The sequence below is a fragment of the Garra rufa genome, chromosome 13, assembly GCF_049309525.1.
Source record: "Garra rufa chromosome 13, GarRuf1.0, whole genome shotgun sequence".
Taxonomy (NCBI): Eukaryota; Metazoa; Chordata; class Actinopteri; order Cypriniformes; family Cyprinidae; genus Garra; species Garra rufa.
In genome coordinates this window covers 43,024,707-43,035,890 of record NC_133373.1, presented here as the reverse complement: position 1 = coordinate 43,035,890, position 11,184 = coordinate 43,024,707, and the positions used below count along the sequence as shown (strand labels likewise).

The following is an 11,184-nucleotide window of genomic DNA, read 5'->3' as shown; positions in this document are numbered from 1 at the left end:
CTGCAGACCTTTAACAACAAAAGTATGTTATGTATAAATATAAAATGAATATTAAATAATAAAACTAACTGGCTAAAAGAGAGTATTAAGTCATCAATCAAGCTGAGGTCACCTTGTTCAGGCGATCCCAGAGCAATTGTTTTACTGTGAATCCATTTGTGATTGTCATGTTCAAATGTTTAAACAATCTGAACTCAAGACATAAAAATGCGCCAGGTGCCGAAAACAAATGCTCCAAAAGACCAAACATAAAAACTCCCTTTACTAACACCACCTTTTTCTATTTTGAATAGTCATCACATGTTGTTTTATGAGATATAACAAATTAAAACTTAAGTTGTTGCTTAATTCTAAGAAAGAGATAAATACATTTTTAAAACGTTTGTTCAAAGTCATAAAGCAGCAATGCATTTAAAAACACATACCTTTAAAAAAGACTGCCGACTGTGATCATCTGTGATGAAGTCATGTCATTTATCAACACGGTCTCACCCCTATTCGTCACATACTGCCGTTTGGTCATTTTCCCCTCACGTCCATAAGCTGACGTTGAGGGTACCCCCTCTTCGTCGCGTGGCACCGTAGAGGGTCATCCGATAGATTTGAATGCAAATCCCTCATCTTTGGATTTTGACGAAAGGGGGTTAGGCATCCAGATGAGAGCAGTTGCGTACAAATACCACGCAGAATCTTCTACGGCAATTACGTCACCAGCGAGGCTCAGTTCGACCAGTTCACCTGATACGTGGTGTACACCTTCAAGCAGGTAAGTGACCGCAACAATCTTTTCATTACTTTAATTATTTCACTGTTTCTGCATCACTTGCATGGGGTCATGTGTTAAAACGGAAGCTTAGTGGAACAGTTAGCGCGGCTGCTAAATTAGCCTACGATTGAGATTAGCCGAAGCTAACTTCTAACTCGTGCAGTTTGAAATCGATACATAAATAAAACTGTTTTTAATCATATTCACGTGGCTGAAATCAGCTCTACAAATCAACCAGCCTAGTATCGCGTATCATGTAAAAAGTCCGCACATTTACCATATTTTTACCATAGTAACGTTCACTGTTGCTCGACAATGTCATGTAAATGCACACTAACCACTAGCTTACTATGGTTTTACCACTGTAACCGTAGTTTTACTGTGGTATTTGTAGTATAAGCACACTAACCACTAGCTTACTATGGTTTTACCACTGTAACCGTAGTTTTACTGTGGTATTTGTAGTATAAGCACACTAACCACTAGCTTACTATGGTTTTACCACTGTAACCGTAGTTTTACTGTGGTATTTGTAGTATAAGCACATTAACCACAAAGCTTACTATGGTTTTACCACTGTAACTGTAGTTTTACTGTGGTATTTGTAGGATATGCACACTAACCACAAAGCTTACTATGGTTTTACCACTGTAACCGTAGTTTTACTGTGGTATTTGTAGTATAAGCACATTAACCACAAAGCTTACTATGGTTTTACCACTGTAACCGTAGTTTTACTGTGGTATTTGTAGTATAAGCACACTAACCACAAAGCTTACTATGGTTTTACCACTGTAACCGTAGTTTTACTGTGGTATTTGTAGTATAAGCACATTAACCACAAAGCTTACTATGGTTTTACCACTGTAACCGTAGTTTTACTGTGGTATTTGTAGTATAAGCACATTAACCACAAAGCTTACTATGGTTTTACCACTGTAACCGTAGTTTTACTGTGGTATTTGTAGTATAAGCACATTAACCACAAAGCTTACTATGGTTTTACCACTGTAACCGTAGTTTTACTGTGGTATTTGTAGTATAAGCACACTAACCACTAGCTTACTATGGTTTTACCACTGTAACCGTAGTTTTACTGTGGTATTTGTAGTATAAGCACACTAACCACTAGCTTACTATGGTTTTACCACTGTAACCGTAGTTTTACTGTGGTATTTGTAGTATAAGCACATTAACCACAAAGTTTACTATGGTTTTACCACTGTAACCGTAGTTTTACTGTGGTATTTGTAGTATAAGCACATTAACCACAAAGCTTAGTATGGTTTTACCACTGTAACTGTAGTTTTACTGTGGTATTTGTAGGATATGCACACTAACCACAAAGCTTACTATGGTTTTTTGATTTTACAGTATACTATTTGTAAAGCACAGTAACCACAATGCTTACCACACTTTAAAAAGTTTTTGTGAAGTAATTGTAATTCAGTATTTTTTTTTTCTGTCTTGCAGTTATGTCAGATCACCTACTCCAGGAGCTCTTTTAAGTAGGGATGCACCGATCCGTATCGGCCGATCACTTGCGCGTTTTGTCAGTAAAGCCGGTTCTGTAATCAGCGGTAAATGCCCTCAGGTGCGTGATTTCACGTTGAGCCGTATATACTACACACAGCCGTTGTTCACTGACGAGCTGCGCACATTCACACTGATAATGAACATTGATTTGCGCAGCTCGTCGGTAAACAACGGCTGTGTGTAGTATATACGGCTCAACGTGAAATCACGCACCTGATGGCATTTACCGCTGATTACAGAACCGGCTTTACTGACAAAACGCGCAAGTGATCGGCCGATACGGATCGGTGCATCCCTACTTTTAAGAAGCCATCTCTGGTAAAAGGCATCACTGTATGAACTGTAATCCATAATTAATCTACACATAGTTTTGCTCTCTCTCTTTCTGTGATTTATCATGACATTTTTAAAATCTCATAATTTTGACCAATTCTGTCAGAAAGCTGCTAGAATTAACAGGGAACTTGAACTCAAAGCTCCCAATGCTGATCTTGAAGAAGCTGTCAAAGAGGCTAAACAAGTCCTTCAATGATTCAATCTTTCACAGTAATGTTGAAGACATTTAGCTATAACTGATTTGCTTTAATCAACGCATCCTTATTTTAGGTGTTAATAATGACTTTCCTTACAGTCCTTCCTCTCAAATATTTTGGTCACAGATTTTGTTTAGCACATTGTCTCAACATGTGTGTATTTCTCTTTGTTTCAGGGTAAAGGGAAGACCAAAGGAAGGCCTGTCATGGGATTTGAATTGGGCCATGTTGTGCATTTATGGAAAAGACCAAAAGCAAAGGCAAACATTCCAATGGTATGTCAATGTTGGTCTGAGCACCTTGACTGAACTGTACTGTAGTTAAATTGTGCAGCATCTTTACATACCCTACAGCCCCATCAGAAAGAACAACCAACAAAGTGTCATGTCGAAATATTAATAACTAATACAATTTACCAAGCCTTGCATGTCTACTGATTTTTATTTTATTTTTTTCTCTTCTAGTCAACACTCACTCCTATCTCTAACTTGTCATGTGAGAAATCAGACCTTCAGTTAATTTGGCCAAATCAGATCACTTAAAGCTGTTCACACCAAGAGCAAGAATTATAATGACTAACACACTAACAGAAAATAACATTTTTTTTTTTTTTATTATAAGCGTGTGCTGCAGTTATGTTGTCTGCATTTAAATGCTCAGGCTATTTATAGTGTGGTGGATTTTGATTGGCTGTCAATGTTTTGGAATCTGGAAAAATCTGTTCTGAAAGAGATTCCAACCATATTGTTTCTGTGTCATTTTATGTCAAATAGCTGTGGTGTGGACTCATCCTTGGTGTGAAGAGGCCTTTAAACTGCTTACAACAAAACCATCAGCAGGTAATTATATTTCATTTTAGTTTGCTGTTAAATAATTTTTTTTTTTTCTAATGCTGCTTTCTTCTCATTTTGTTAAACTTACACAATTCTGCCTATTTCTCTTCATCTTATTTCTTTACTCCCTCACTTAACACATTATTTTGTGCTCTGTTGAAAAATAGAAGCTTAGAGTTTGCAAGATGGCCTTTTCTCAGACTCTGAATAGAAATGAACTCAGGAGCCTGCTAGAGTTGCCAGGGAACTTGAGCTTGAAGTATATAATTATAACTGCTTAATTTATATGTTTAAACAACAATAATAATTAAAAATTGGGTCAATAAATATTGTATTGTTTTAAAGCTGAAGACCAAAAAATGCAAAGAAAATCAGTCCTAGCAAGCCAGTCCTGATGAATGAGGAATGAACATGGTCTTCTTGTGCCCAAACACAGAGCTGAAAAGTTGCACATTTCCACTGGTATGTATGTATGTATGTATGCAATACATCAAGCAATGTAGTTACATGGGTTAGGGTTATATGGGGTATAGCAATTGATGTTAATCTCTCAAAAGACAGCAGTTACCATTTTCACAACCACTTCTTTTTTTTATAGCTCCTAGAATTGGCAAATCAACTGTGCTATCATCTCCAATTCCATTATCTGGAATTTGGGCAGGATTGGCCAAATATGGTGAGTACTGACACCTGCACCTATTCATCAACACTATTTCTCTGGAAATATTGTTGACTTATTGTTTTGTCTGTTTGTTTGAAGGAGGATGAAGGCAGTTGACGATATCAATTCAATGGCCACCAGATGCAGCATTGCAGCCTGAAACCACCAGTTAACTGCGATGAAGACTGCATTCCTGAACAACTCTACTGTGACAGCTCAGATGTTACGGTCCATAAAAGTAAACTTCACTGTTTACTCAGTTGTTTCAACTGAACAACTGCAAAATGGTTGTGAAGGGATCCTTTTGGCCCATATCTCCAACAAGAATCAATGGTAAGTCCAATGCAACAATTAAAAATAAAAATATATATTGTTTATTGATTTACAACACCCTAAATACATGTTATGTCCCTCCAGGATATTTACATCAGTTGGTGTGTGAGGAAAGCACAGAGGACCATCAGAGACTCCAGCCACCAGAGACATGGATTACTCTCATCGTTACCATCAGGCAGAAGTTATTGCAAAACCTGCACCAGCAGACACATTTTTCCACTGGCAATTAGACTGCACTGAACTTGTACCAGAAACAATACACAGCACATCAAGCTCATATGCACTGCTCTCTATCAGTTGCACTGTCTGGACTCTAACTCACTATTATTCTGCACCATGACATTCTGTTTGCACTAATTCATTCCACACTGCGCTGCAAAGGTATGCGTACTGTGATTATTGTTTTAATTTCATGATCTCTGTATAGCATACTATTTACCATATTGTTCTCTACCTGTATTGAGTCCCTTATATGTGTGAGTTGCCTATATATTGAACATTTGTTGTCTTTACTGTCATGCTGCAGTTTGCACAAAAATAATGTCACCGCCTGTACACTTATGATCATGGTATTGTGAAAATAAAGTGATATGATTTGAATTGGTCACATGTCTTTTGTCCGTCAGTTGTACTGTAGTGTGATGAATAACAACCGAAATTGTTCATGACATGGAAGGGGATTATTAAGATAGGGATATGGATAAGCAAGAGGAAGAAAACCAAGAGAGCTCTGATGATGAGCAGGAAACTGAATGTGATTCTATGATGCTGAAGACATTTAACCATGCATGCATTTGGGAGGCTTCATCTGGTTAAAATAACATGGTTTTAACATAACACATTTTTATTTCTCTTGAATATCATTTGTCTTAATATGTTACTGTATCTGTCTTAGTGATGTATTGCACAAAGTATTGGATAATAACGTATGGTAAATATTCTTTATTAGGAATGGTGTTTGGTAAATACACCATTTAGTTTAGTTAACAATACACATAATTACCATGAGTGTTTTAATTAAGATGTGACATTTGGTCATATTAATGACCTTCATTACATGAAGGAAAGGCTGAAAGATTCATTAGAAGAGACTGCGACTATATTGCTACAGGCACTTTATGCACAGCTGAGGGTGATGGACCAGGGAAAGATCAACACAAATCCTGTACTGTATAATAAATAAGATGAGCATGCACATTACTGATGTTTTGCAAAGATGGACAAAGGACAAAGATGAGGAATATTTGACAAAGATACAAATGATGTCTTTTATATTATGATCCTTTGCATTGAATGAATTGTATGGCTTTTGCATAAACCACACTGTCTGTACCTTTTCTTACTGAATGACACACTGACAATGTGTAATAGTACAAAGAAGTGTCACAATATGTATTGGTTGTTTAAACTGGTGTCTTAATTTCCTGTCATCACTGTGTTCTTGCTCCTGATCTAATGAAATAAATGGAGTGCAATTCAAATAGGAAATGTCTATTCTTATTCTAAGATAACTATGACTTGCAACTTACATATTGGCAAATTGTTGAAAAGACAATCTAAAAAATGTGACTCAGCACAGTGTGTTGTCCATGATGAGAATAGATTTGTGTTTTTACTGCCCTTCCATCTCCAGGGGCCCAGTAGAGTCCCATGGAAGAGCAAAAAAATGAACATTTCAAATGGCTGTAAATCAGTGTCTGATTATAATGTCAAAGAGAAAATTGGCAGGACAACTACTTATGCTATGTTAATTACATAATGTTGGACACAGTTTTCAAACATACATGGAAATGTGGTATAAAGGTGTTTTAAAAAGTGATCTTAGTAAAAAAACAAATTTCAGCCTGCCTCTTAAATATGTCATAGATATTTACACAATGAACATGTTTAGATAAACCTTTGTTCAAAAAAGATTGCATTTTCCACTATTTTAATATTAAACATTTTAAACTACATTACCCACAAACCTCTTCCATTCTATCTATAGAACACGAAAAAAATGGCGCTGTTATTTGTAGTTTAAGATCTGCTTAGGGTTAGGGTTAGGATCTCTGTAAATTAGGAAGTTCTCACAACATAGCAACACTTCGTTGTTAACTGAAGGTATTACTGATGTAATAATAAGAGCAACACGGACTTTGCAACATTAAGCGTTGTTTTTCATTTGAATTAAAAGATAGTCCAATCACAGCGAGTTCCAAATGGCAACCCAATTGAACAGAGTCGTCTCACTTACTTGTCCACATATGGTCATTTATAACAGGTTCTTCCGGGTTCTTGTGGCAAATACAAATATTCAGTTAAATATTTATTTGTCCCCACTCAACATAAAACTGGAACAACAGATTGGATAGTTTGGTTAACTTGATGCAGCAATAGATTTGATTACTGGGATAATTTTTATTTTTTTAAATAAGGGCACAATGGTTCCCATTAAAATTATCAAATTATGTTCACACTAATATAAATGTATGTACAATATTTAAACTCAAAACTTAGATATAAATTGCTGTGAACAATAATTCAAAATATTTAATTTGCTTTCAAAACAAAAAAACATGCACCTCTAATGATTATTTAAACATGAAGCTTTTTCCTACTGTTTAATTTAGCTTTTGTAACATTTACAGTGTATTAAGGGTAAACAATTAATCACTTCTGCTTCCTGGAAATGGACCTTACAAAATTGCAATTCTTAGACCTGACAGATGAACTATAAGAATAAAATAATGAATCACACATTTTGTAGTCATTTCCCAATGTTTATTGACATCAAACTTTTCACAGATAAACAGTGCCCAGAACAGCATTCTCTCTCTCCAGTTTGTGCCATTACGAAAGAAAAAAAAAAGACAAAACAAGTAGTTGATTGTATTTGAAATGCATTTGCATAGAGGTAATTAAAAAATAGGCAATAGAAAACCCCTTAAAAAGATTGTCTAATATTCAAAAATAAAAAGAGAATTTGTTTACAGAAAACGTTAAGATGCCAGATAATATTCAATGCTTATGTTTAACAAACTAATAGGCCAAAAAAAATGATTAGAACAATACTTCAATATTTTACAATTATTACCTTTAAAAATATATCTCTCCTGTAATTGTTGTTTGCTTCTATTGTGACTAAATGCAAGACAAATTATTGGTTAATAACAATTAAAATATAAAGATAAAGATAAAGATAAAGATACGTTATTGTCATTGTAGTTATACAACGAAATTTGTTTGGTAGCTCAAAAAGACCAGCAGCAATAAAACAAGAAAGCAGCACAGATAAACATATTAAACATAGTAAAATTATGAAATAAATAAATGTATAAAATAAATAAAATAAAAAGCCACTTAGTATAGTAAAAGACAAATAAATTTAAGGAATAGAAATGTAACAGTATTTACAGTGTGCTAGTTAAGTACAAATATGAATGTCCCATAAAATATTATTATTATTTAACTTTCTCCTCTACAGTCAACACTCCCATCTCTACTGTGGTCACTCCTGTCACTATCACTGTATATACAGAAGTAGTCTGTGAGAAATCCTGCAAGACAGGAAGAAAGAGAATTTATCACATGATGAACAACAAAAACATTGACAACAGATGGCAGATGACTGTAGCGTGTAAACAGAACGCTATCGTCCGTTGGTGTGGATGCTAAAATAGTTCTTATTGTTGTTCTTGCTCTTGGTATGAACCGCTTTAAGCAATCTGATTTGGCCAAATTTACCAATGATCTGTTTTGTGACAAGATAAACTAGCATTTCCAGACTTGTGCTTCTTAGACAGATGTGTTAAATAAAAATCAACATAAAAAAAGGATCTGAGCCTCTGAGGTGTTGGCAGATATCATGTACTGTTAGAACAGGAAGAGGCAGTGCCAATTTGTAAAGGTTAATATAGAGAGAATACAATGGACTTAATATGAACTGGATTGGTATAAACACTCTGACTACTTACAATGGACACAATTAACATGAGAGTTGAGGCAATGGCCAATGACAGAAGTAAAAGTGAAAAATCTGAGAATTTTGTTTGAGTACACTTGTACAATATCATATATATATTGATATATGATATTGCAGTACAGTTCAGTCAAGGTGCTCAGACCAACATTGACATACCATTGGAATGTTTGCCTTTGCTTTTGGTCTTTTCCATAAATGCACAACATGGCCCAATTCAAATCCCATGACAGGCCTTCCTTTGGTCTTCCCTTTACCCTGAAACAAAGAGAAATACACACATGTTGAGACAATGTGCTAAACAAAATCTGTGACCAAAATATTTGAGAGGAAGGACTGTAAGGAAAGTCATTATTAACACCTAAAATAAGGATGCGTTGATTAAAGCAAATCAGTTATGGCTAAATGTCTTCAACATTACTGTGAAAGATTGAATCATTGAAGGACTTGTTTAGCCTCTTTGACAGCTTCTTCAAGATCAGCATTGGGAGCTTTGAGTTCAAGTTCCCTGTTAATTCTAGCAGCTTTCTGACAGAATTGGTCAAAATTATGAGATTTTAAAAATGTCATGATAAATCACAGAAAGAGAGAGAGCAAAACTATGTGTAGATTAATTATGGATTACAGTTCATACAGTGATGCCTTTTACCAGAGATGGCTTCTTAAAAGTAGGGATGCACCGATCCGTATCGGCCGATCACTTGCGCGTTTTGTCAGTAAAGCCGGTTCTGTAATCAGCGGTAAATGCCATCAGGTGCGTGATTTCACGTTGAGCCGTATATACTACACACAGCCGTTGTTTACCGACGAGCTGCGCAAATCAATGTTCATTATCAGTGTGAATGTGCGCAGCTCGTCAGTGAACAACGGCTGTGTGTAGTATATACGGCTCAACGTGAAATCACGCACCTGAGGGCATTTACCGCTGATTACAGAACCGGCTTTACTGACAAAACGCGCAAGTGATCGGCCGATACGGATCGGTGCATCCCTACTTAAAAGAGCTCCTGGAGTAGGTGATCTGACATAACTGCAAGACAGAAAAAAAAAATACTGAATTACAATTACTTCACAAAAACTTTTTAAAGTGTGGTAAGCATTGTGGTTACTGTGCTTTACAAATAGTATACTGTAAAATCAAAAAACCATAGTAAGCTTTGTGGTTAGTGTGCATATCCTACAAATACCACAGTAAAACTACAGTTACAGTGGTAAAACCATACTAAGCTTTGTGGTTAGTGTGCTTATAGCCTACTACAAATACCACAGTAAAACTACGGTTACAGTGGTAAAACCGTAAGCTTTGTGGTTAGTGTGCTTATACTACAAATACCACAGTAAAACTACGGTTACAGTGGTAAAACCATAGTAAGCTAGTGGTTAGTGTGCTTATACTACAAATACCACAGTAAAACTACGGTTACAGTGGTAAAACCATAGTAAGCTAGTGGTTAGTGTACTTATACTACAAATACCACAGTAAAACTACGGTTACAGTGGTAAAACCATAGTAAGCTTTGTGGTTAGTGTGCTTATACTACAAATACCACAGTAAAACTACGGTTACAGTGGTAAAACCATAGTAAGCTTTGTGGTTAGTGTGCTTATACTACAAATACCACAGTAAAACTACGGTTACAGTGGTAAAACCATAGTAAGCTAGTGGTTAGTGTGCTTATACTACAAATACCACAGTAAAACTACGGTTACAGTGGTAAAACCATAGTAAGCTAGTGGTTAGTGTGCTTATACTACAAATACCACAGTAAGACTACAGTTACAGTGGTAAAACCATAGTAAGCTAGTGGTTAGTGTGCTTATACTACAAATACCACAGTAAAACTACAGTTACAGTGGTAAAACCATAGTAAGCTTTGTGGTTAGTGTGCTTATACTACAAATACCACAGTAAAACTACGGTTACAGTGGTAAAACCATAGTAAGCTAGTGGTTAGTGTGCTTATACTACAAATACCACAGTAAAACTACGGTTACAGTGGTAAAACCATAGTAAGCTAGTGGTTAGTGTGCTTATACTACAAATACCACAGTAAGACTACAGTTACAGTGGTAAAACCATAGTAAGCTAGTGGTTAGTGTGCATTTACATGACATTGTCGAGCAACAGTGAACGTTACTATGGTAAAAATATGGTAAATGTGCGGACTTTTTACATGATACGCGATACTAGGGTGGTTGATTTGTAGAGCTGATTTCAGCCACGTGAATATGATTAAAAACAGTTTTATTTATGTATCGATTTCAAACTGCACGAGTTAGAAGTTAGCTTCGGCTAATCTCAATCGTAGGCTAATTTAGCAGCCGCGCTAACTGTTCCACTAAGCTTCCGTTTTAACACATGACCCCATGCAAGTGATGCAGAAACAGTGAAATAATTAAAGTAATGAAAAGATTGTTGCGGTCACTTACCTGCTTGAAGGTGTACACCACGTATCAGGTGAACTGGTCGAACTGAGCCTCGCTGGTGACGTAATTGCCGTAGAAGATTCTGCGTGGTATTTGAACGCAACTGCTCTCATCTGGATGCCTAACCCCCT

The 11,184-nt window shown here is 36.0% G+C and overlaps 1 long non-coding RNA gene across 2 annotated transcripts; it reads left to right on the top strand.

Moving 5' to 3' along the window:
* Positions 1-487: 487 nt before the first annotated feature.
* On the top strand, positions 488-5,989 carry LOC141283797 (uncharacterized). Of its 2 annotated transcripts, XR_012338216.1 has the most exons (7): positions 488-766; positions 3,012-3,110; positions 3,609-3,674; positions 4,014-4,130; positions 4,267-4,344; positions 4,429-4,662; positions 4,747-5,989. It is a non-coding gene; the product is annotated as an uncharacterized lncRNA (long non-coding RNA). The 2 variants fall into 2 exon arrangements; XR_012338215.1 differs by lacking the exon at positions 488-766 and having other exon boundaries at positions 2,536-3,110.
* Positions 5,990-11,184: the final 5,195 nt, after the last annotated feature.